General features: G+C 54.2%; 1 protein-coding gene across 1 annotated transcript in view; it reads left to right on the top strand.

Annotated features, from left to right (window-relative positions):
- Nucleotides 1–6446: 6446 nt before the first annotated feature.
- ELFN1 (extracellular leucine rich repeat and fibronectin type III domain containing 1) overlaps nucleotides 6447–21667 on the top strand; it is a 101580-nt gene continuing 86359 nt past the window's right edge. The window contains exon 1 of the mRNA XM_039732648.1: nucleotides 6447–6537. The gene's annotated coding sequence lies outside the window, so the exon portion shown is untranslated. The remainder of the gene's footprint in view (nucleotides 6538–21667) is intronic.

The raw sequence follows: 21667 nt of genomic DNA, 5'->3' as shown, positions 1-21667 counted from the left end.
CCCCTCATGCCACTGGATGGTGACTCATGGCTGGGCACATCCACTCACCCTCCAAGCCAGGGGACACCAGCCAGCCTTGAAGGGATGCAGAGGGGGAGATCACACCCTTCCTGCAAGGATCATCCTTCCTTTTTTCTGGTAAGAGCTCCCCGTTGTGGTGCATTTTTCAGATTCCACAGCAGAGAGGGGAGCTGGAGGCAGAGCCCTCGTGAGGGTCCCAGGTGGAGCAGGGCTGGTTGGATTTTCACCCTCTGTGTAAGGTGGGTCATTGCTGAGCTCACTGCGGGGCTTCAGGTGCTTGGGATCTTTAAGGCAGTTGAAGCCACTGCTTTTGGGAGGACATGAACAGTAAAACCAAGCAAAGGACACCAGACCTCCATGCCTTGCCCACAGGGGGTCCTGTGGAGGTGTGGTGGGAACTTGTGACTCTCCCCCAGGCTCTGCACAGAGGCAGCCCCACGGCTGTCACATCGCCACCCTTCCCTCCACACTCCCCTCTTTTGGTGAGCACTTCCCTCTACAGGGACACCGGGTTGTCACTCTCACTGTGACACAAGGAGAATCCAGAGTCAAGCCCTGCTGCTGTGGGCACTGCAGGGGAACAACTCAGTCCCTGCCCTGAGCAAGGACAGAAGAGACATCGCTTACCCAAAGTCACACTTTGTTTCTTATCTTGCTCAACACCTCCCCGTTCTGCATGGGCAAATGGAGCAGTGCCCAGCCAGCACTCTGTCCCTTGGCCAGCATTTCTTTCCAGGTGATTGTCAAAAAGGCAGCAGAAGAGCTCTCATTCCCATACCCCCTCCACATCATCGTGGGAAGCAGCCAGTGTTTTATTAACCACCTCTCTCTCCTTGTTAAACTGGGTTAGGACTGCCTGAGCCTGCTGTGTTAGACATCTTCTGCTGGTGGAGGGGAAGGGCTCACAGGAGCTCTCCTGACCCCAGACACCTTTCTCACAGCCCTCCTCCTGCCATCTCTCATAAATAGATCAGTCATCCCAGCACGGCTACGTCTTCTTTTACTCCTTCCTGTCTTTAATAATATTATCAATGTCTGGTTTAGATTTTTACTAAATATAGGGGCCAGAGTCTGGACTGGCGTCACTTCCTCCCAGAAGAACTGGAACAGCTTGCTCAGAAGTACTTTCTCCTTTTATTAATTTATTTTGGTTTGCAAAGTTGTTTGATTGCACCAAGTCTTTCCACCCCCCATTGACCTGGCAGCTGGAAGAAATGATTCTGCTTAAAGCCTGTCCTTGATCCATGGGTGAGACTTGAGATTTTTGGGTCTGTCTCTCCCAAAGCAGCCCTGAGGAGCTGGGACAAAGGGGACAAACTTGCAAAGAGCCTTTGGCAAATCTTCCCTCCCCTCGCTACTGGTCGCCATGGGTGAAGATCTTTAGTGGAGTGCCAGTGGCATCCTCTGGGCAATTCTTCTTCCAGCTGCAGCTCCAGGGCTGGCATGAACCCAGTGTTTGTGGCTGGCCCAGGGTTTGTGTGGCACAGATGTGGGGGCTGCACCCCAGAACACCCTTCTCTGGCACCAGGAGGGACCTGGCAGCCAGGAAATCCAGTCTGTTCCTTCTCCAGCAAAGGCAGAGGATGGATGGGACCTCTTATCTGTCATCTCCCCAGGAAGACATTTGACCTCAGAGCCACCCTCATGGTGGCCTCTGCTATTTCATGTCATTGCCTGGGTATTTATTAGTCCAAAGCAATTTCAGTGGGAATTCTTTGCCTTTGGGACATCCCATGGGTCATGGGAGAATGGGATATCCCTGCTCCAGGGAGGAAGGGCTCTCCCGTGCTTCAAGAGCATGAGCACAGCTGGTGATGGTGAAGGGGAACAGAAGAACCTCAGATCAACCTCCTCACCCAGAGCCCAAGCCCCTGGGGACTGGGTCACAGCTGTGGAAGAGAGGATGCTGGATCCATTCTCCATGCCCATCCTCTGCATCATGCAGGGTATCTCCTGCCCTCCCATGGGCACTTTCCCTGGGCTGTGTGTCTAATGCAGCTGAGTGCTGTGCCAGGTTGCCAGCTGCCATTTGGAGAGGGGCCATTGCCTGCCTGTTCCCAGCTCTATTACTCCACGCTTCAGGTTTTTTGGCTGTGGTGGTGTTGGTGTTGTTGCTATTAAATTGAAAGGAGTGAAATTTGTCCTGCACCCATCCTTTTCTCTCTCCCCTTCCACCTCCTTACAGGGCTGCAAAAGGAAATTGCTGCCTAGGAGGTGGTTTTGGAGATGGTTTGAGACACCTGAAACCATCACAAAAAACCACACGGGCTAGTCCTTACCTCAAATGACAGTGCCTGGGGAGGGAGAAGAGCACTTCTGTTCCAAGGGCCAGCTCAGTGCCAGCCACACTTTAATCATCCTGATTAAAGGTGTGTTGTGTTGCTAAAACAGCGTAAAAAACCTGGCCAAAATGGGGAGGCAGGATGGCAGTCTGTGGGACAGGGGAAGGGAGGTCTGAGGCAGGAGGATGCCTGGGAAGGGCTGAGCACAGGGGCTGGGGACCCCGGGAGCTGTGGGCAGGGGTCGTGGTCCAGCCCCATCAGGGTGATGGCTAGTCCCAGTCCTCATGCTCCCAGCATCACCTGGTGCTGCCCAGATGGCACCAGTTTGGCCCACGGGGGTTCAGATTTGGTGTGAGGAGCGGGGTGGCTGTCATGCCCACATGGGGACACACAGAGATGTTCACACAGGCTCACAGAGACACAGAGCCGTGTGTGTAAATACAGACACAGCCCGGACCCTGCACCCTGCCACTGCACAGATCCAGCCCAACACACAGACACACCCCAACACCATCACCCCTGCGCCCCTCCGGGTGTCACCACACACACACACAAAGGCAGATGTCCCCAACACGGACACTCACACCTTCACAAGCCCTGCACACTGACAGCCCCTCTCTCACAAGGTGTCACACAAACACAGGCGGTGTCACACACATGCAAGTGTCACAAATACGATGTGGTGTACACACTGTATTTGTGTACCGCGCAGTGTCACACACGCAGTGTCACAGTGTCACACACCCCGTGTCACACTCACAGTGTCACCCACACACAGCCCCCAGCTCCCGGTGCCAGCCCAACCCTGCCGGCCAAGCCGTTTATCGCTCCGGGCCGTCACCGAGCCCCGGAGAGCTCTACCGAACCGTGCCGTGCCGAGCCGGAACCGAGCCGAACCGGCCGTGCCGAGCCGTACCGGACCGTGCTAGGCCGTACCGAGCCGAACCGTGCCGTGCCCCATCGCACCCCTCCACCCGGCCCGCAGCGAGCCGAACTGCGCCGTGCCCATCCCATCCCAGCCGAGCCGCGTCGAGCCGAGCCGTGCCGAGCGGAGCCCCCCGGGCCTGGCAGCGCTGCCCGGCGCCGCCTGCACGGGCAGGGCTCTTCGCCTGACGCAGTGAGGAGCTGCAGCCCTTCTCTTCTCGGAGGCCGGGCTCCAGCGCTGGGATTTGCTCGGCTCCGGCTGCGTTTCCCTGCCCGCCTCCTGCCCCCGGCCCGCCCGCTCGGAAGGGCGCGGGGAGCCGCAGCCGCGGGCGCGTCCGCCGCCCATCACCGCGCCTCGGGGCTGGGCGCGCCGCCGAGCGCCGGGAGCCGCCTNNTGTCGCCCCGCCGCGGCGCCCCGCGCTGCCCCGGAGCCCCGCGCAGCCCCCGGTGGCCGTTCCGTGTCGCCAAACTTTTAGCGGCTGCAGCCCAGGCTGGGGCTCGGGCGGGAGGGGAGCGCGGGGCCGGCGCCGGGGGGAGCGGGGCGCCCTCCCCTCCGCGGGCGGGGAGCGCCCGGGCTCGGCCGGGGCTGCTCCCGCTGTCCTTGTCCCCGGGCGAGCGGGAGGTCGGGACCGGAGCAGCTCCCCACGGCCGGGCCGGGGCCACGGAGCCGGGAACCCCTCCGGCCGCTCGGGCCGGGTTCCCTCCCCCGCCCAGGGGGGATCTCCACTTCGGGGTCTCCCTCCGCCCGAACCGGAGCATCCCCCGGGAGAGCTCCTGTAACTGTTGCCGCCGGGAAGCCCCGCTGCTCGGGGGGAAGAGCCGGTGCCGCGGGCAGCGGCATGGCCTCGGGGGCAGGGGTCTTCCGCCCGGGCCGCCACAGCGCCGCACGGAGCGCTCGGACAGGGGAGACCGTCGCCCTCACCCCAAATAACCCTGGAGGCTGCGAGCCTTGGGGTGCGAGCTGTGGCAGAGCCGCTCTCCGGCTCTGCTCCCCCCGCCCCCCCAATCCCTTCTGCATTCCCACGCCGGCAGTTGGGACCTGCCTCCCCCCACACGCGCTCCTTCAGCGGCTATTTCTGTCCTCGCCAAACGCGCCGCACATACAGCTTTAATTAAAGAAAATTAGTGGAGGAGGGCGAGGGGGGTGTCCGTGCTCCGGAGAGGGGGACGGTCCCCGGGACCTCGCCGGGTGCGACTGCGGTCCCTGATGGCTCAGGGGAGGCGGGGGGCAGGTGCCCGCCCGAGAGTTTGAGCCGCTTTCGCTTGGTTGGTTGTTGTTCTTTTTTTTTTTTTTCTTAGAAAAGGGTGGCGGCGGAGGTGTGTGTTTGTGGGGGGGTGGTACGGACACACGACGACGCGGGAACGTGTTCCTTCCCGGAGGGTGTGTTGCAGTTTTAATTATAATGACAGATGTTGCCGTAAAGTTCCGTCTCGGTTCCCGAATACAAGCAGAGCACGAAGCACCGGCAAACTCGCCCGTCGGACCGGGGCACTCGGCCGTCAGACCGGGCACTCGCCCGTCGGCGCAGCGAAGTTGCCAAAAATTTTTTTTGGTTACGTTTTAAACGAGGCTCGGCCGGGTCTGGGGTCCTCGGGGCGGTGCGTGGAACCCGGGGATGCCAGGGAGACGCGGGCAGCCTCCGCTCCCTGGGCAGGATCCCTCCAACCAGCCCAAACCCCCGGCGGTGCCCAGCTCTCATCCCTCTCCATGTGGAGCGTGGCTGCTCGTCCCGTGCGCGGCCGGAGCTGGGGAGATGCCGGGGCGCTCCCCCCGCAGCCCTCTCCTCCTCCAGCTCTCCCTGGACAGAATCCTCCGCACCTCCGCTCATCCCCGCCTTTCCGGCTCGGGCAGCCCGGGGGACCCGCGGTGCTGCCCACGTCCCGGCTGATTTGCAGCCCCGGGAAAGCCCGGCGGAGGGAGGGGACGGGGGGACTGGCATCACCGGGCTCCCCCGGGGCACAGCCGCCGCTCCCGCCTCCCCGGCCGGGGACTCGCCTCCCCCCGTCAGCTCCGCGCGTTCCGCCGCCGGTTCGCGCTGGATTAAATATTTAGAAGTTTGCAGCGGTGAATAAAGCGATCGTTAATAGAAATTGATGGCACCGATGCAAAGGGGGTGGCACCGGCGGCAGGAACGGCGCGGCTCAACGAGAGCGGGCGGGGCGCTCCTGGGAGGGTTTTTAAGGGGTTTCACCCCAAGTTAAGGGTTTAGCGCTCCGAGTGCTGTGGCAGCGCCAAAACCCGGGAGCTGCTCTTCACATTTCCGACGATGTCATTAAAAAGCATGTTTTTTCTGCCCTGCCTGCCTGGAAAGAATAAACCCCTGCTTTCGCAGAGACGAGGCAATCCGCTCGAATTTAGCACCTAAAATCCCCCGCCAGCACCTCCCGCCGTGCTGCCTGACACCATGCAGGGCTCACACTCCTCCAGACCCTCCGGGTTTGCCGTGGCAGCGGGGCAGTGGGCAGCGGGGTGCTGTCGGTGGGGACCTGGAGCGTGTCCCCAGCACCCCGAAGCGCAGCGCTGGGCAGTGGGGGTACCAGGCTGGAACGGGGATGAAGTTTGCCCGATCACCTGGCGGAGCGAGCGGCCCCCGGGCTCGGGGCAGCCTCCGGAGGGTGGGGTGGGAAGGACGCGGGGCTGGCCGGGTGGCCGGTGAGCCCTGGCCCCGCACGCCGGGCTCCGGTGCCCGAAATCAGCGCTTCTGTCAGCGGCGGGGATGGGGCAGCGCTCGGAGCGGGATGCGGAGGCAGCGGGAGAGGAAAGACGAGCTGGAATAGGATGGAGGGGCGAGCAGAGAGGGAAAGAAAGGGCGAGGGGTGCCCGGGGAGCGGCCGGGGGTGCGTGCCCTCTCCGCAGAGCGGCGATGGGCAGCGGCTTGGCGTGGGGATGGGGAAAGGAGAGGGCAGAGCGGAAAGCCCTGGGGCCGACCCGACGCCCCTGTTCCGGGTGCCAGAGACTGTCTGTACCCACCAGGGCGGGTCGGTGCCGTGCCCACGCCCGCCCACGCCCCTCACCCCGCGCTGGGGACGCTCCCCCGGGCCGGTGCTGCCCACGCGTGTCCCAGCCCGGCCGCCGCTCCGGGCTGGGGCAGCGCCGCTCTGTGACAACAGAAAGTGGCTGGAAAGGGGCGAGGCGTCACACGGTCTGCCTCCGGGAGGCAGGGAAAGGCTGAGGGACCGATGGGAAGGCATGAATGAATGAATCTCCATAAAGAGCCCCAAGCAGCAGGGAGAGGGAGAGAGGAGGAGGAAGGAGAGGAGGAGGAAGAGCCGGAGCAGGGCAGGCAAGCAGCAGACGTGACGCCGGCAGGTAAGGGGGTGCCGGTGCAGCACGGCCCCGCGGTGCCAGGGATGGCAGGATGGGGGGCACAGCCAAAGGGGGACAGGAGCTACCGGGACCCTGCATGGGTTTGGGATTTTTTTTTAGGAAGCATGTTTTCCTCCTGACTCCTTGCAAAATGTGGAGTCCCTAAACTTCCTAGGACTCCTTTCCTCTCCCGGTACTGCCGCCCCGAGCCCGCCGGCTTTGGAGGGTTCCGGGCTGAGCCCCGCGGCTGGACCCGCTCCGCACCGGGGCAGCCCCGAGCCGGGCCAGCCTGCCCGGCGGCAGCGGAGTTGCATTGCCGGGGACATCCAGCGTCTTCCGAGTCCCCTTTGCTTTCGGGGCTCAGTGGGGAGCTCCTCTCCCCCCGGCCTCCATCCCCCCTCGGCGCTCCGTCCCTGCCGTGGTTACATAAGGCAGAGGAGCCCGTGGCCAGCGCTGACGCGGGCCGGATCATCGGGATCGCACCCAGGGATGCCCAGAGCTGAGCTCAGCCCTGTCCGGCTGCTCGCCATCCTCGATCGCTCCTGCCCCGCTGAACCACCCGCTGCCTGTCCCTGCCTGCTGCGGGGACCGTGCTGCACAGGTCCCACACCCTGCCTGCCCTGCCCTGCCCTGCCCTGCCCTGCCCTGCCTGCCCTGCCCTTGGCTCTCCGCAGATCTGCCCCGCACGGGAACGCGCGCAGCCCTGGCAGCGCACAGCCCGTCCCGCGGAGCGGCTCCCGCAGATGGGCCCGCGCCCAGGCGATGCACAGTGCGAGTGTTTGCCCACAAACACAGCGCTGCGGGCAGCACACGGGCCACGCTCCCGCACACACGGGGGCCGGTGCCCGCCTGGGGCCGGTGCTGGCCCGGGGCCGGTGCTCGCCACCGGCGGCACGGGCGTGCTGGTGCTCTCGTCCTGCCGGCCCCCAGCCCGGGCAGGCTCTGGGAGCTCCGCTGGGAACGCTGCAGGCCTGGCAGGGCAGCCCCGGCTGGCTGCGGTGGGCAGCTCTGCGGCTGCCCGCAGCATCCCCCTCCCTGACCGAGGTGCTCCGAGCAGGGATCGATAATGCCTTTCTGATTGGCTTCAGTTCCCCATTCAAAGTCACTGCATTAGGACTTGATTTTTCTCCCCTTTGACTCCTGGCCAGATTAGATTGTGAATTTGGCTGATTTCAAGCTACTGGGGGATGGAAGAATCATACAGCGAGCGAGAGAGAACTGAAATATCCTACAGGATCCCCTGGAGGGGAGAGAAATCAGGTCTAGATAAGAGCTTGTTCTCCCTGTCTGGCTAATGTTTCCCTGTTTGATGATCAGAAAACACAAGATCTAACCTCTCACCAGGATGCTTAACTATGAAAGGTCAGGCTTTTGGCTTGTTCTAGGTGCAAGGTTTGTTACTGTGAGCTGTGGATTATGTATTCTGGTTCTCCTGTCTATGCTAAACACAGGAGTGCACGATGCATGCAAGCAGAAGGACGTGGTCAGTGCTTCTGAGGCTTAGGAGTTGAGCTCTGGGTGTAATGCTGAGCTTGGAGGAACTGTGATGGGGACAGGGCACGAGGTCCATGCCCTGGAGAACCCAGAGCTGTTCCATCTGTTTGTCAAGTCTCAGCCCCATCCTTGGGCAATTTTTTTCCAATATTTATTTCTCCATGTATGTGCTGGGGATAAGTGAGTGGGTTATGTCAGTGAAGCCCTGCATTCCAGAGGGACACAGAAAGCAGCACCCAGGAGCATCCCAGCCATGCTGGTCAGGGTGCTCCTCCCTGCTGGCTGCTCCAGGACCTGGATTTCATGCTGAGAAAAGCCCCAGCAGTAGAACATCACCTGCAGCATCCCAGCTGCCAGGACTGGCTGTGAATTTGCATTAGCTCCAGGGGAAGAAAAAGCCTGGGATTATGTGGTTTTTCAGCAAAGGGCACTGGGAAGTCTGGTGGGGCAGAGGGAAGGAGCTGTTGCAGGGCAGTGAGGAGCCTGAGGAGAAGAGGATGAGGGGCTGGGGCTTGCTGCAGATAAGCTGTGCTGCTCTGGGCAGTGGGGAGGCAGCTGTGGAGTCACCAACAAGGCTATGAGGTGCAGGGCTGAGGAGATGGGAAGCTACTGTGGAGGCTGTAAAGGGGGCATGAGCAAGGAGCACAGCCTTGAGCAGTGTTTGGCATGATTTCGTGCAGCTGCTGGATTTTCTTGGTGTTGCAAACCTAGGGCTTGGGGAGGGTTGGAGTGAGCCTGATGTCAGGACAGCCTTGGGGTGGAGTGTCTGGTGTGGGGAGATGGAGATCTGATGGCCAGCAGTAAACTGGGCCCAGAGGAGGCTGATGAGGAGGAGAGGAGCTGTGTGGAGCTGCATGGGACAGCTATGGAGTCACACACTGCCCAAACTGTGGGTGAGGAGGGAGGCAGAGCTGTGAAAGCAGGAGGTCTGTGAGAACCTTGGGGTGAAGGGACTGGAGACCCTGAGCCTTGTCCAGAGTTCAGAGCAGTGCCAGGGGCTCGGTGAGGAAAAAAAGGACAAAGATCATGAAATGATTTGTGTGGTGTTATTTGGCTGCTTGAGTGGGGAGTGTATGTACCCAGCATGAGGGTTATCTCAGTCCCTGAGACATCCCTGTAATAGGAGCAAATAATAATAAATATCAAAGAAAAAAGTTGGGAGAGATAGCTCCAAGTGAGGGGGACCTGGAGCCTCCATGGACCACGAGGAGCTGGGGCAGGAGGGTCTGGGGGAGGTGGCACTGAGGGTGCAGGAGTTTATGAGCCTGGGTAAGGAAGCTGGGGAGGAGGAGATGTGAGTTGGTGTGGTGATGGCAGGAGCCCGTGAGAAAGCTGCATGTTTGAAAAACCACCTCAATAAACAAACCCAAAATGCCTATCTGTCAGGGCAGGCTTAAATCTGTTGTTTGGGCTTGGCCTCTGCACTACCTGCCCTGGTCCCCCGTGCAATGTGGGGTTAAAGGCACAGCTAAAGATGGCCCAGTGGCTGTAGAACCACTGTCATGAGGAAAGCCCTCAGCTGATGGAAGTGTGGACAGCTCCCTCAGGGAGCAGAGCATCCCACATTTGTGCCCTGACAGCTCCTTGTCCTCTCTGGGGACTGATGAGGGAGAAGTGGGGTCCCAGAGCTGTGACCCCTGTTCCTGCTGGGTGGGGTCCTGCCCCTCTTGGGGACCAAGCCATCAGGGGATTGTTCTAACACACACATTTGATGTATTCATGGCTCAGAAAAGCCAAATTACCACAACTCTGCCGGCTTTCCCTACCCCTCTCTCCTTTGTGCTTAGAGGGATTCAGTGGGAAAATCTCCAAGATCTGGGGTTTTTTTTTCTTTCCTATTCCAGCATTTCTTTATGAGCTGGACAAGGGCAATCTCTGAACTCATTCGTATTTTTAAATCTGCAGGAATAAGTGTATGGAAATGTATGTGTTTTACTGTATCAGCTGCTATCAGCTTTTAACTTTATTACAGTAAGTGCAGAGTTTTCGTGGGCCAAACTCATTCATTGGATTTAATGGAGTTAAACTGCAGGCAGATTTGGCTACTTGTTTGTGTATATCTTTGTAAAATGGACAGGCAGAGATCATAAAATTTTATACTCTCTATGGCATCTTTTAGGGAAAAGTCTTCCAATATGTTTTATAAACAGCATACATATTTTGCTACAGTGTATGCTCATACCTAACACAAGGCACTTTAGTGCTGCTTCTTTCTTCCCTTTCCCAGAGCTATATGTATGCATGTGAACTTGGATTTGCCTGCATTATTTTCTCTTGCTCCTTTCCTTAAAAGAGTCTTTAGCAGTTTTAAACAATTTAACTGGATTTATTTCTTTCTTTTTGGTGTATTTGTGTCTCTTCCTAGAAATGGTAATAAGAACCCTAACCCTTGCTCTGAAGGGCTCAGAATGAGGGAATAATAATGTTTGTAAAGCCTCTTGCTAAATACCCAAAGCACTCCTAAACCATGTCAGCTGCAAATGCATGATCTCAGGGCATTTCACAGGTGCTGTGATACATTTGAGGGGCTGACTTTCCCCCCAACCCTTTTCCCTGAGGTACTGTTTTCTTCTATTTTCACAATGTGATGATATTGATTTCTTGACCTATTCTGGGCTGGGTTTAGGTCCTGCATGTGCAGGGCCTTTCCCAGTGTAACATGGGGCAAACCAACACTTGAAGCTGTAGAAAAAATGTATTTATAGGAGATGGATTTATTTTCTAATGAGGTATTTGATGTTTTTCCAGGCTCTAAACAAATTAGACCCAGATCTGTGGCTGCAGGGCATTGGGAGGGGAAGTGGTTGATGAGCTGAGCTAATTAATTGCACTTACTTATGACTTATCAAATGGTGATCACCACCCCATATGGAGCACTTGAGTGTGTGGAATTGAGGAGAGAGGATATTGATATGTGGGATAAATGTAAAGCAGTGGTCAATGGCAAGGACATAAATAAATCTGGAGATTCTGGTGACATTAAAATAAATTGTGGGTAGTGAGGTATGAGAGAGACTTAATGTCAAAGGAACCCTATAATGCATTTATATTCCCACTCAGGATTTGCTGGGGTTTCTAAATAATGCATTAATTCAATTACACATTCTTAATTAGTGTTTTCTCAAATTAGAGCAACATCATTAATTTACTGCATCATATTTTTATTTTGCTGGTGTGGTGAGTTTCATTTTCGACTCTTTACCCTCTCTGGTTTGTGAGACTCGTAACCCTCAGCTCTGATGCTTATGCCACAAGCTGCAGCTTCTTTGGGAATACCAGTTTTCTGTATTATGATTTTTTAAATATTTTTTTTTTACACTGACAGGCTGCACAGTACTGGCCTGACCCCGTAATAGGAGGAAGAGGGAGAAAAAGAGCCCAGATCTGAAGCAGCTCCTTTTGAATGCTGAGCAGCATCTGTTCTCCGTAGAGCAGGGTGATCTGCAGCATGCTGGGACAGGATTAGGCCCTTTGGCCTCCCCCAAATGGGATTATTTGATTTTTTTTCCTCTCTGGAAACTCATGGCACCTGCAGGGATGGGTGCTCCCTGTCCCTCTGGGGTGAGTGCGGCACACAGGGCTGCTCGTCCTGGCTCTGTGCAGGGATGGGGGCACCGGGAGCTGTCTGTAACCCCGTGGGGCTTGTCTGCCTGCTTCTGCATGGGAAAGGTTGAGGGACAGCACCTTTGCTGCTGTGCCCTTCACTGCTGTGTCTGCAGGGAAGATGTGCTCCCGAGAGCTGCTCCCATTTGTTCTTGGGCAGCTCCTGGAAAGCAGAGCTGGGTCAGTGGCACACGTGCGGGTGGGTGCTGGTGCCAGGGCTCTGGTCCTTGCCACAAGCCAAGCTTGAGGTTAGCACTTGCTTAAAACAAATGCATTACCTGGTTTATTCAAGCTGTGGGATGGATCAGGGAGAGCAAAGCAAGCCAAGACTGCTCCCTCCAAGCGATGCCTTCCAGACCCGCGCTTGTCCCAACTTCGCAGCGAGCAGTTTGGGCTTTTCTACCCCCCACCCCATTTCTCCCTTTTAATTTTTGTCGCTGGCTTTGCCTCTCTTCCCCACCCTCTGCCCACGCTCTGCTCTCGCTCGGAGCGAGCGGAGCAGCCTCCAAAGCCCCATTCATCACCGCCCGCTCGCCAGGCACCGGCAGCCGCCGCTCCATTGATTGACTGCGGCGCGGAGTGAATCTAAAATCATTACGCTCCTGAGACAGCTTTTAAATATGAGGAAAATCAAGTCTGTTAAGAAGCCCTTGTGAAAGGGTGTCTCCAGCCAGGGAATTCCATGTGGCACCGGGTGCTGTTTGGATCCAGAGGAGGCTCTGCTGCTCTGGAACTCACGGGTGTCCCTGTGTGAGCCTGGACCACTCTGTGCTGGTGTGATGAGAGTGGGCAGGCAGCTGCTGGTGGAGAATTAAGTAGGAATATTTCACTGTAGAAAACACTATTGTGTAAAGCCATCCATCTGCTGCCTGTCTCATGCTTTGCATGAATTAATGAGCTGATTGATTAGGAGAACCTTGCAGCAGCCGGGTGAGAGAAATGACTCTTGTCCTCATGTTACAGGTGGGGGGAGCTCAGAGATGCACGGGTTAAGATTAAGGTTTCTAGGTTGGGTTGGGTTTTTATGCCGTTAGTGAAGATTATGGTTGAGACATTTGTCTGTCTTGTTTTACTGATTGATTAGTCTTATTTTTTGGATGTATTTTACCTTCAAGAGTGATTGTGAGAGCTTGCTGTGGCTGCGACTCAGCCCCGGACAGTCTCTCTCAGGATCTGATCTTCCAGTGTGTTTGTGGCAAAACAGCGAAGTCTGCTGCAGCTCTTGGCTGTGGTGTTTGCAACCAACAGTCTCCTTTCTTTCTACTGAGTAAGAGAGATTCTCACAATTTCTTACAGCATTGACTGTTTAACACACTCTCCTCTTGCTCCACAGCCTTTACCAGTCAAAGCTTTCCGTGGACCCCCCCCAGTTCCTCACAGTATCTCTCCTGGCCACCTGCAGCTGGCAGAGGCAGGTTACTGATGGCTGATTCATGGAGCATCCCTCTCCTCCACGCTACGACCAGTGCAGCTTTTCAGGAACGGAGCATTGAGCAAATGTCACTCCACAGCCCCAAAAATCTATCAAAGGAAATGACAGTGGCTGTAAGCATTAATCATCCCCTATCATCAAAATAAAGTTGTTGCAATGGAGAATTGTCAAAGGATAAATGTCTTAACTCCAGCTCAGTGCTGGTTCCTTTAATGCTGGTGGTTCACCAAGCAGGAGATGGTAGCTGTGTGGCCCAGGGGTTCATCTTGTGACATTATTAATTAACCCTTCCCTCTCCAGCATAAACAGTGGTCAGTCTGGTAACCAGGAAAAAGTCTGGGACACTTGAGAAGCTGAAGTAGTTTCTTTTCATCATTGTGCTAAGAAATTTGTGCCTGGCCTGGAGTAAAAGCAGGGGTGTGTGGAACAGCACTGTAGGGGCACTTCCCACTCAACCTTCTGAGCTCTCACTGCCCCACAAAAGAAGGATAGATTTAAAGATATGGGGTAGGTACTGTTAAAGTAATGCAAAAAAGACAATGATTAAAAAAAGGTATTAAACATCTAATTTGCAGTGCAAAAGTACCTGTTTCTGCTTTACTCCTGCCAAAGGACAGGGCTGGAAGGCAAACCCTGTAACCCTCGTGGTGGTCTCACCTGCTCAGGGTGAAGCAGGTACAAAGGCTGCTGTGGGCAGACATCAGGGGTGTGCCAGACACAGCTTCCATCAGGACCAGGGGGGTGAGGGATGGACTACTGGTGGATTGCCTCCTGGGGGTGAGGGGGGCACTGCAGTAATGCCACTTCCAGCCGCTGTCTCCCGGGGAAGATGGTGCTGAACAATGAATTGCAAGGTCTGGTGTGCAGCCCAAGGGGGATGGAGAGCTGCTAGAAATCCCTTTGTGTTTAAAATCTGGGTGTTCAAGCCAGTCTCCTGTGTTTTCTGGCACCACTGAACTTCTCTGCTGCCTGGGCTTGAGCCTGTGTCCGCAGGGGCTGCAGGACCTGGCCCGGGCTGGGGACAGGCTGCACACCTTCTGCTGTGCAGCAGAGCAGGACAGTGAGGGGGATGGAGTGCAGCTCTGGCCCTGCCCAGCTCTGCTGAGCAGGCAGTGGGGCTGGAAATGAGGGTGCACACAGGGTGGGTGGGAATTCACACCTTGCTGAGCCCCTCTGCTGCTGCTCAGCTGTCCTGGCTCCTTTTGCACATTGTCCATGGAAATGCTGGAGCCTGGGCTCAGGAATAATACAACTGCTTCTGGAGAATGTCTACCACAGAGGAGCAAGGGGAAAACTTCAATAAATCAACATGTTTCACCCTCTGTCCCAGTTCACAAAGGAGAAGAAATTGAGCTGTGGAGTTTGTGTAGCTGCTTCATGTATAAAGAAAAATGGAGAAATAAATCTGTGGGATGAGATTCTTAAAGCTTCATTAGAAACCATATAGTCATTTAGGTTGGAAAACAGCCTAAAAGACAAAGTCCAGCCATAATGCATACAAGCAAAAATGAATATCACAGTCCCATCCAAGTTCAGAGAAGTTTATCTCATTGTTAATGTATGGGTCAGTTTGTTAATCTTGTGATTCACTGATGGACTTGATGATCTTGGAGATATTTTCCAATGTAAATGATTCTGTGATTCTCCAACAGTTTTGCAGAAAAGTCCTCTTCTATATTAAAATCCTTTCCAGTTGTGGACTAGCTTGTAGGTTCTGTAATACCACATTGTCTTTAAGAAAAAGCCCCAAACTTTCTGCATGGCTTTTCATCCTCTCTGTCAATAAAGAATGGATGATTCATGTTATGATTTTTTTTTTTTGTCCATTCCAGTCCCAGTCTTAACAAAACAGCCATAAAACGGCATCAACTTGTATAACCCTTAGGACAGCACACTCTCTTTTGCACTGGAACTCTTATTTGTGGGGGTAAACAGAATAACACACTTCATTTTAATGAGGCTGGCTTGGGAATTAAGTGTGTGTCACTTATTGATCTTGCTTTTTCTCCCTATTTATTTTGAAAAGCTACTGTCTTTATTTTCAGCAGGTGAAATCTGAAGTGTTGTTGCAAATGCTGCCTAACTACTGTGGTTTAGGTTGCAAGCAGCTCCTCGGAGCCAGGGCTTGTGGGGTCCTGGAGGTGCTGAGTTACAGGTAACCTGTCCTGCACACAGCTTGTAGAGAGCCAGGCATGGGGACCAGCAGGGAAATGACCTCCTGAGCTGGTCAGGCTGTCTGTGACCATCTGAGAGCCCCTTACCTGTCATCAGAATGATATCCAGAGAGCTGGCAGCTGCATTCAGTGGGTGAACCTGGACATGCCCAGGGTTATCTGGGGTGTCAGTACCAGAGCCTTGCTGGGACCAGGTCCTTCAACACCTGCTTCTGCACCACCCACAAGACTTCCTTGCTTTCTTTGTCCTTAGTTTTGCAGTGCAAGGAAATTTTTGTTTAATTTTAAACGTTCTCCTAAATCTTGGTGACGGCAGATTGACGTAAGCGTGTGCTGGATCAGGGCCTGTTCTCTTATGCATATGGATGTGGACACAGCTGTAAGCCTTCTCCATCTCCAGGCTTCTGCAGGGAAGGGAGAGATCTTCCCTCCCTGCCCATGGGTGTGTCCCCTCTCCCCCTGCACCAGGGGCAGCAGCTCTGGGTGCCCTGGCCTCCAGTGTGAGAACGTGGGGGTGAATTTGGGTAGAATTTCTGGTTGCTTGGCTCAGTCGTTGTCCATCAGGGTTGCTGCTGAAGCCTGTGTGTGTGCAGCCTGCTGGGACACCTGGGAGATGGGAGAAAGCCTCTGTGTTGTGGCTACATCTTCCTTGGACCACACAAGCTGGGAAATTCCTTCAAGCCTGGTGCTCTTGAAGGTTTTGGGTGGTGTGTCAACACATCAGCAGCAATACTGCATGTTGGCCATGTCTTGTCTGCCAGCTTGGCCAAGGGTTTGCTTTTGTTGGTGTCACCAGCAGCCAAAATGCGGGGTGGGAGCAGCAGCTCCTGAAAAGGGCAGCACACACAGGCTGGGGCAGATGGCAGGGCAGGTTGTGTTCATCCCAACTGGTGAAATGCAGACTGGAAAGCCCAGGCTCTGCATCTCCTCATGTGTGACATCCCCTCAGTCACACCACGGCCCATGTGCTTGCTCTAGAGAGCACAAGCTGCTTCCTCATCCCACTGCAATATCTGCAACATCCATGGAGCTCCATCCATTTACCAGCATGGATTGTGCCCATGGAGCTCCTGAATCAACCTGGATGCAGCCTGGTGGAACTGCAGGGAGAATATTAAAGGAAGAAAAGGTGGTGGAGAGAGAGAGCAAGTCAGCCCAAGTCTGTTTATGGCAATTCCATCTTATTTAAAAGGGATAGCAAAGTATAAACCATTTAAATATTTCATCTGCAGAGGAGCCCTGAATGAGTTTGTACTACATGTGCATGTGTGATGAATGAGTGGGGATGGCAGCAGGAGCAGCAGTGAGCACCAGCCCTGCTCAGGCCCATGTGCATGAGGGGGAAGTGGTGCTGGTTAGAGTTTTTTACTTCAAAAGGGAATTAATATTTTATTCTTTTGTTGGTGGAAGTTATCGCTGTCTTAACAGGTTGTGTCTGACTGTCTGAAGACAAGGGCCTCATCCTGCTTCTCAGTGCCTTCTGCCTGCTGGGTGCCTGGTGACTCTGGAGGATGCTCAAAATAGCCCCAAATCAGAGCTGTGCCTGCCCAACCTTGTGGAGAGTCACGAGGTCACTGGTGTAACTGGGAGGAGAATTTGTCCTAGCTTTAAAAATAGCTGTGTTTTCTTTAATGGCATTTTCCTTGGGGCAGCCAGGAGCTTGCAGGAGTGCACAGCCCAGCTGAGGTGCTGCTGAGCGGGAAGGGGTGCCAGGACACCCAGTTAATCTCATTTCTAAACCACATTTGTCTCTAAAAATGAACCAAAGCAAGCTGGATTTCTTCTTCCTTCCAAAATTTTTTATTTGACTGGCTTCCTAGAGCCAGATTGATGATGTTTCCTCTGTGAAAAAATGCTCTCTGGTATAACTAAATAGGATTCTGTAATCTCCAGCAGCTGAAGTGTTTAGTTAGGGTCCAAGGGTGGGGTTTTTTCATCCCAGCTCTGTCTGCCCTCACCCAAGTGCGGGGTTTCTAGCGATGAGCGATTTGGGGCTTATCTCTGGGAAGTGCCGTGAATGCCAGACCCATGCTTACACAAGGAGAGAAATGCATGAATTTTTCCACATCAGTAGGAGCTGGAGATTTTGCTAAAGGTGTCTCCAGCTGCAGGGAGCGAGATACGGCTCTGCTGGAGAGCTCCGGAGAGGCAGAACTGAGTAGAAAATTTAAATGTGGATTTAATGCCTCAGAAAGCCATCTGTAAGGGAAGGGGCAGGTGCTGGCTGGCTCTTGGCCATGCAACAGGTCACTCGGGCTGGCTGGTTGTGAGCTGCTGGAGCACAGGCATGGTGTTTGATCTGACCTGGGAGGTGTTCATTAGGAGCCCTGGGCTGAGGCACAGCCCAAGGCCAGTGATGTCCCTGTGAGTCTCTCCATCCACTGCTGGCACAGGGTCCGGCTGCATCAGCTGCTTGTGCCCCCATTTTTACATGGAAAAGCTGCATTGAAGGGTGTCAGGACCTGGAGTGCAGATGGACAGACTGACCACAGGCAGGGCAGGGTGATTGGGGTGCAGCTGCCTTCCAAATTCCAGCCTCTGCCTGTGCATGCTGAAGGAAAAGGAAAAAACAATAAGTACAATTTGTTTGCTGCCCTGTTAGATGGTGAGGCAATGACTGAACCTCTTAGCTGATACTACACAGCATTTTGTGGAGTTACAGGGTGCCTTGGTTAAACCCCAGCTCTGTGTGGACACGGGGCTGAGAGCTGCACCTCCTCGTGCTGCTCATTCCCTTGTGGCACAGAGGCTGTGCTGGGCATTCTGCTGTCCAGGGCAGGTCTGTGCAGAGCAAACCCACGCTGGGAGGGAGCATCACCTGTGCCCTGCTCAGTCTCTCAGGGCTCAGGACCATCCGTGCTCACCCCACCACAGCAGGGTGGTGGTCAAGGTGCAGCAGTGCCCTGTTTGGGGGTCCCTGCAGCCCCCTGTGCCCCCAGCACAGCCTTGCTGGCTGCTGCCCTGAGCATCACATCAGCCTTGCCCCTGCCTGTGCCCCCTCCTCACACCCACCGTGGGGTTCTGTTGCCCAGCACGTAGCTGGTGTCAATTTGTAAAACAATACTTCAGCATTACCCAGTGAAAACACAGACAGCATTGTACAGCTGGGAGCAACATTGATTGAAGTGATATTTAATCCAAGGAAAATACATGATACATAGTCTAGGATTCCTCGCTTATCCATCATATAATGCAGTTCATGGGGATTAAATATCCCTCCTGTAAAGTTGGTTGAGATCAGTGTTGTTATTTGTTTTGCAAATGATCCTGACAGTGATGCTGAGAGCTATTGATTACCAATGGTTCTTTAAAAATTACTATTATACTGCAAATTACAAACCTTGGGGGTATCCAGTTATATGATAATGGAAAGGCATTGGTGTGTAATGACACATGCATCATAACAAATTTGCTCTGGCTATATAATGGAGATTGAAAGGGACATGATTTATGACCAACAGGATTAGCTGCTTGCCATGATACATCTGAGGTAACATGACAACTGTCTGGTTGTTCATTGTGGCAAGAAGTTCTGATGATTGGAACAATTTAAAAATAAATAAAAGAAAAAAAAAAGGAAAATCTCCTCTACCTTTCCATTTAAAATACGTAAACCACTCTTCTAATTAATAAATAGCAAAACCCCCTGCATCACTCTCCCAGGAGCATCCACAAAGCCCTGCACAGGTGCAAACCAAGGCTGCCAGTCCTGCTGGAACCCCTGGGTTTGCCTGGAAAGCCTTCAGAGCTTCTGGCCGTGGCTGTGATGGAAGTGCAAACAAGATCCCCGAATCTGCTGGGAATTTCAATGCATGTGTGCCCTTGAAGCCAGTGGAGGACACTCGTGTTGAGTTGTGTGCTCTCATTCCTGATGATGAATGCCTGATAACACAACTGCTTGTCTTCCAGGCTCTCCTGGTGTTTCCCAGCTCCCTGGCTGAGGACTGAATACTTGATGTGTTTGAGTGGAGCCTGAGGGCTGCTTCAGCCCACGGTGGCTTTAGCAGAGTCACAGGAGCCTGGGACAGAGCTGGGTGCTGTGACCTTGCCCTGCCATCCTGGGATGGCACAGAGGGCTGCTAGGAGGATTTTGCATTCAGGAAAGTGTGTGGTGTGAAGGTTAACTCCTGTGCTCTGGGCATGCTGCAAATACCAAATGCCAGCAATGCAAACAAACCTTTTCCTCATCAGCCAGCTGATCCACAGTGGAGCCCACAGGCAGCAGGGCCTGGGTCTGTGCTTCTGGGTTAACATGCTCAGCTGGGCATGGTGAAACACATGTCCAGGAGCCAGTGCCAGCAGAAACTCTTGTAAAACAAAAGGGAGGGAAAAACAGTTTCCCTTCTTCACCAGCACCTTCTCAGCACCTTTTGTCATGAAGTTGTGTATTGCACTGAGTGTCCCCAGGCTGCCAGTGTGGAGAAATGCCCATGGACAGGAGTCCTCCTCCACTGATATGGATTTACTTTTGCCCTTGCTTTTTTATTCTTTGGTGCTGCAATAATAAGGACACTTGCCCAGTAATTTCTTTAAAGAATTTTAGCATTTGATAACATGGCACTTCAGATGGAGGAGAAAAAGAGATGCATAGTTGTTTCGGTATTATTCTGTAAATCATCTGAATTTCCAGCTCCAGCCTCCCATGGATCTCACTAGATCACCTGGAAGTGGGATGGAGGAAGTTTGAATTAATAAAAGGCAACTTGGAGCCCACATGCACTAGAGGTTGGTGGGAGGTGAGTGCATCCCTGAGCACGAGCAGCACTGTGCTCTTACCCACCTTACCCAGAGGAATTACTCCCTCTGCCTGAAGTGTAGGCAGTGTCCTGGGATGAGGCTGCCAGGCTCCCTCCCAGAGTGAGGAGAAGCAGGGCTCTTTGAGACCACACCACAGAAGCAGTGTGTGCTATAAAAATCAGTGCAGAGTAAAAATCTCCTCCTTGTGGAAGTGCTGGCCCTTGACTTGCAATAAAGCACCTGTGCTTTTTCCTTAGCCCAAGTCCTCTGCAGGCCACCATGTGCTGTGGCCTGCTCCTGTGTGTGCTGTGCTTCAGGGTGCTCAGCAGATGCAGAGATGCTGTTTGTGATCAGGGGAGGGGCACGTGCAGAGGGGGCTTTTTCTGTCCAATAAAAATGAAATCCCAGCATTTTGTCAGCACATCATATATGAGAGTTTCTGCTTGTGGAGACAGAGAGCTTTCCAGAGGAGCTGCAGTTTCAAGGAGGGTGAAGCAGGAGGGAGGACTCTGGGTCTGTGCAGCTCAGTTTCTTTTTTGAAGCAGAACTTTTGCCAGTGGTGGCTCAGTGGTGTTGACTTTGTCTGGACAAGTCTTAGAACTCCTCCCAGAGTGGATATGGGTGGTGGGCTGACTGCTCAGGTTCCTGCCTTCTGGGGGAGCAGAGGTATTTGGGGTACAGGTCATGGGCTTCATCCTGTGTCTGCAGACCCAGTGTGAGATCCTTTGGCACTTCAGAAAGAAGGAGGAGCTGGAGAAGTTGTAGGGCGTGGAGGAAAGGGCTGGTTTTGGCTGTTTGTTCATCTTCTTTATCACTCCCAGCTGAAGCTGGGTCAGGGTACAGAACTGGACAGGAGGTGCCCTTACCCAGAGCGTGCCTGACCTCTGCACAGATGTGCACAGACATGAATGTGCTCAGGAATGATGTTTTTCCCACCATTACCTTTGTAGATGACCTGACCTGATGTCTCTGATCCAGGCCCTCCCAGGAGGGAAGGCTCTCTTGCAGGAACTCTTTGACTGGCAAACACTTTACAGTGGCTCAGGGGAGGCTGGAGTGGGAGGAAGAGAGCCCTTGTTCCTCTCAGCTGCTCTGGGTTGGGTGGACCTAAAAGTAGCAGACATGAATGCAGATGTCATTACCTTAATGCTTTGTGTCACAGCTGGAGTGGGACATTGTCACATGTATGGATTCTGGGAGGTCTTTTGATCCGGCATTGTATCACATTTTATGACAAAAATCAGTGTAAAGTGGTCGTGGTTGAGCTGTGTCCTCCAGCCAGTATCTGGCTGCACAAGTCACTGAGTCAGGGTGCACAGCAGCAAAGCCATGCATAATTCAGGAGGGACCTCTGGGTGGCACAGGGGACAGAGGGGCCACTCAGCTGTCGCTGCACTGTGTGAATCAAGTTGGCTGGGTGAAGGTGGGGAGTCCCCCCTGCCCCAGAACACTCTGGGCAGAACCTGCTGTCCTTAGACCAGCATCACTGGGGCTGTGTTGTGTGAGACACACATTGGGGCAGGATTTGCTTCTCCTTGGAAGAGTTTGTCTGGAAAATCTGGTTATACAAGCATTTCTGGGTGGAGTACCCCACCCTGGACCACTGCCTGTCCTTATGTGTGTGTCAGGCAGCCCCTTCCTGCTCTGATAGCATCTCCCTTGCTGGGACAGAGTGGGGCAAAGGCAGCCTCAG

Source organism: Passer montanus, unplaced genomic scaffold (genome assembly GCF_014805655.1).
Source record: "Passer montanus isolate IOZ18808 unplaced genomic scaffold, ASM1480565v1 scaffold8, whole genome shotgun sequence".
In the NCBI taxonomy this organism is placed as follows: Eukaryota; Metazoa; Chordata; class Aves; order Passeriformes; family Passeridae; genus Passer; species Passer montanus.
This window is presented reverse-complemented; position numbering and strand designations above follow the sequence as displayed.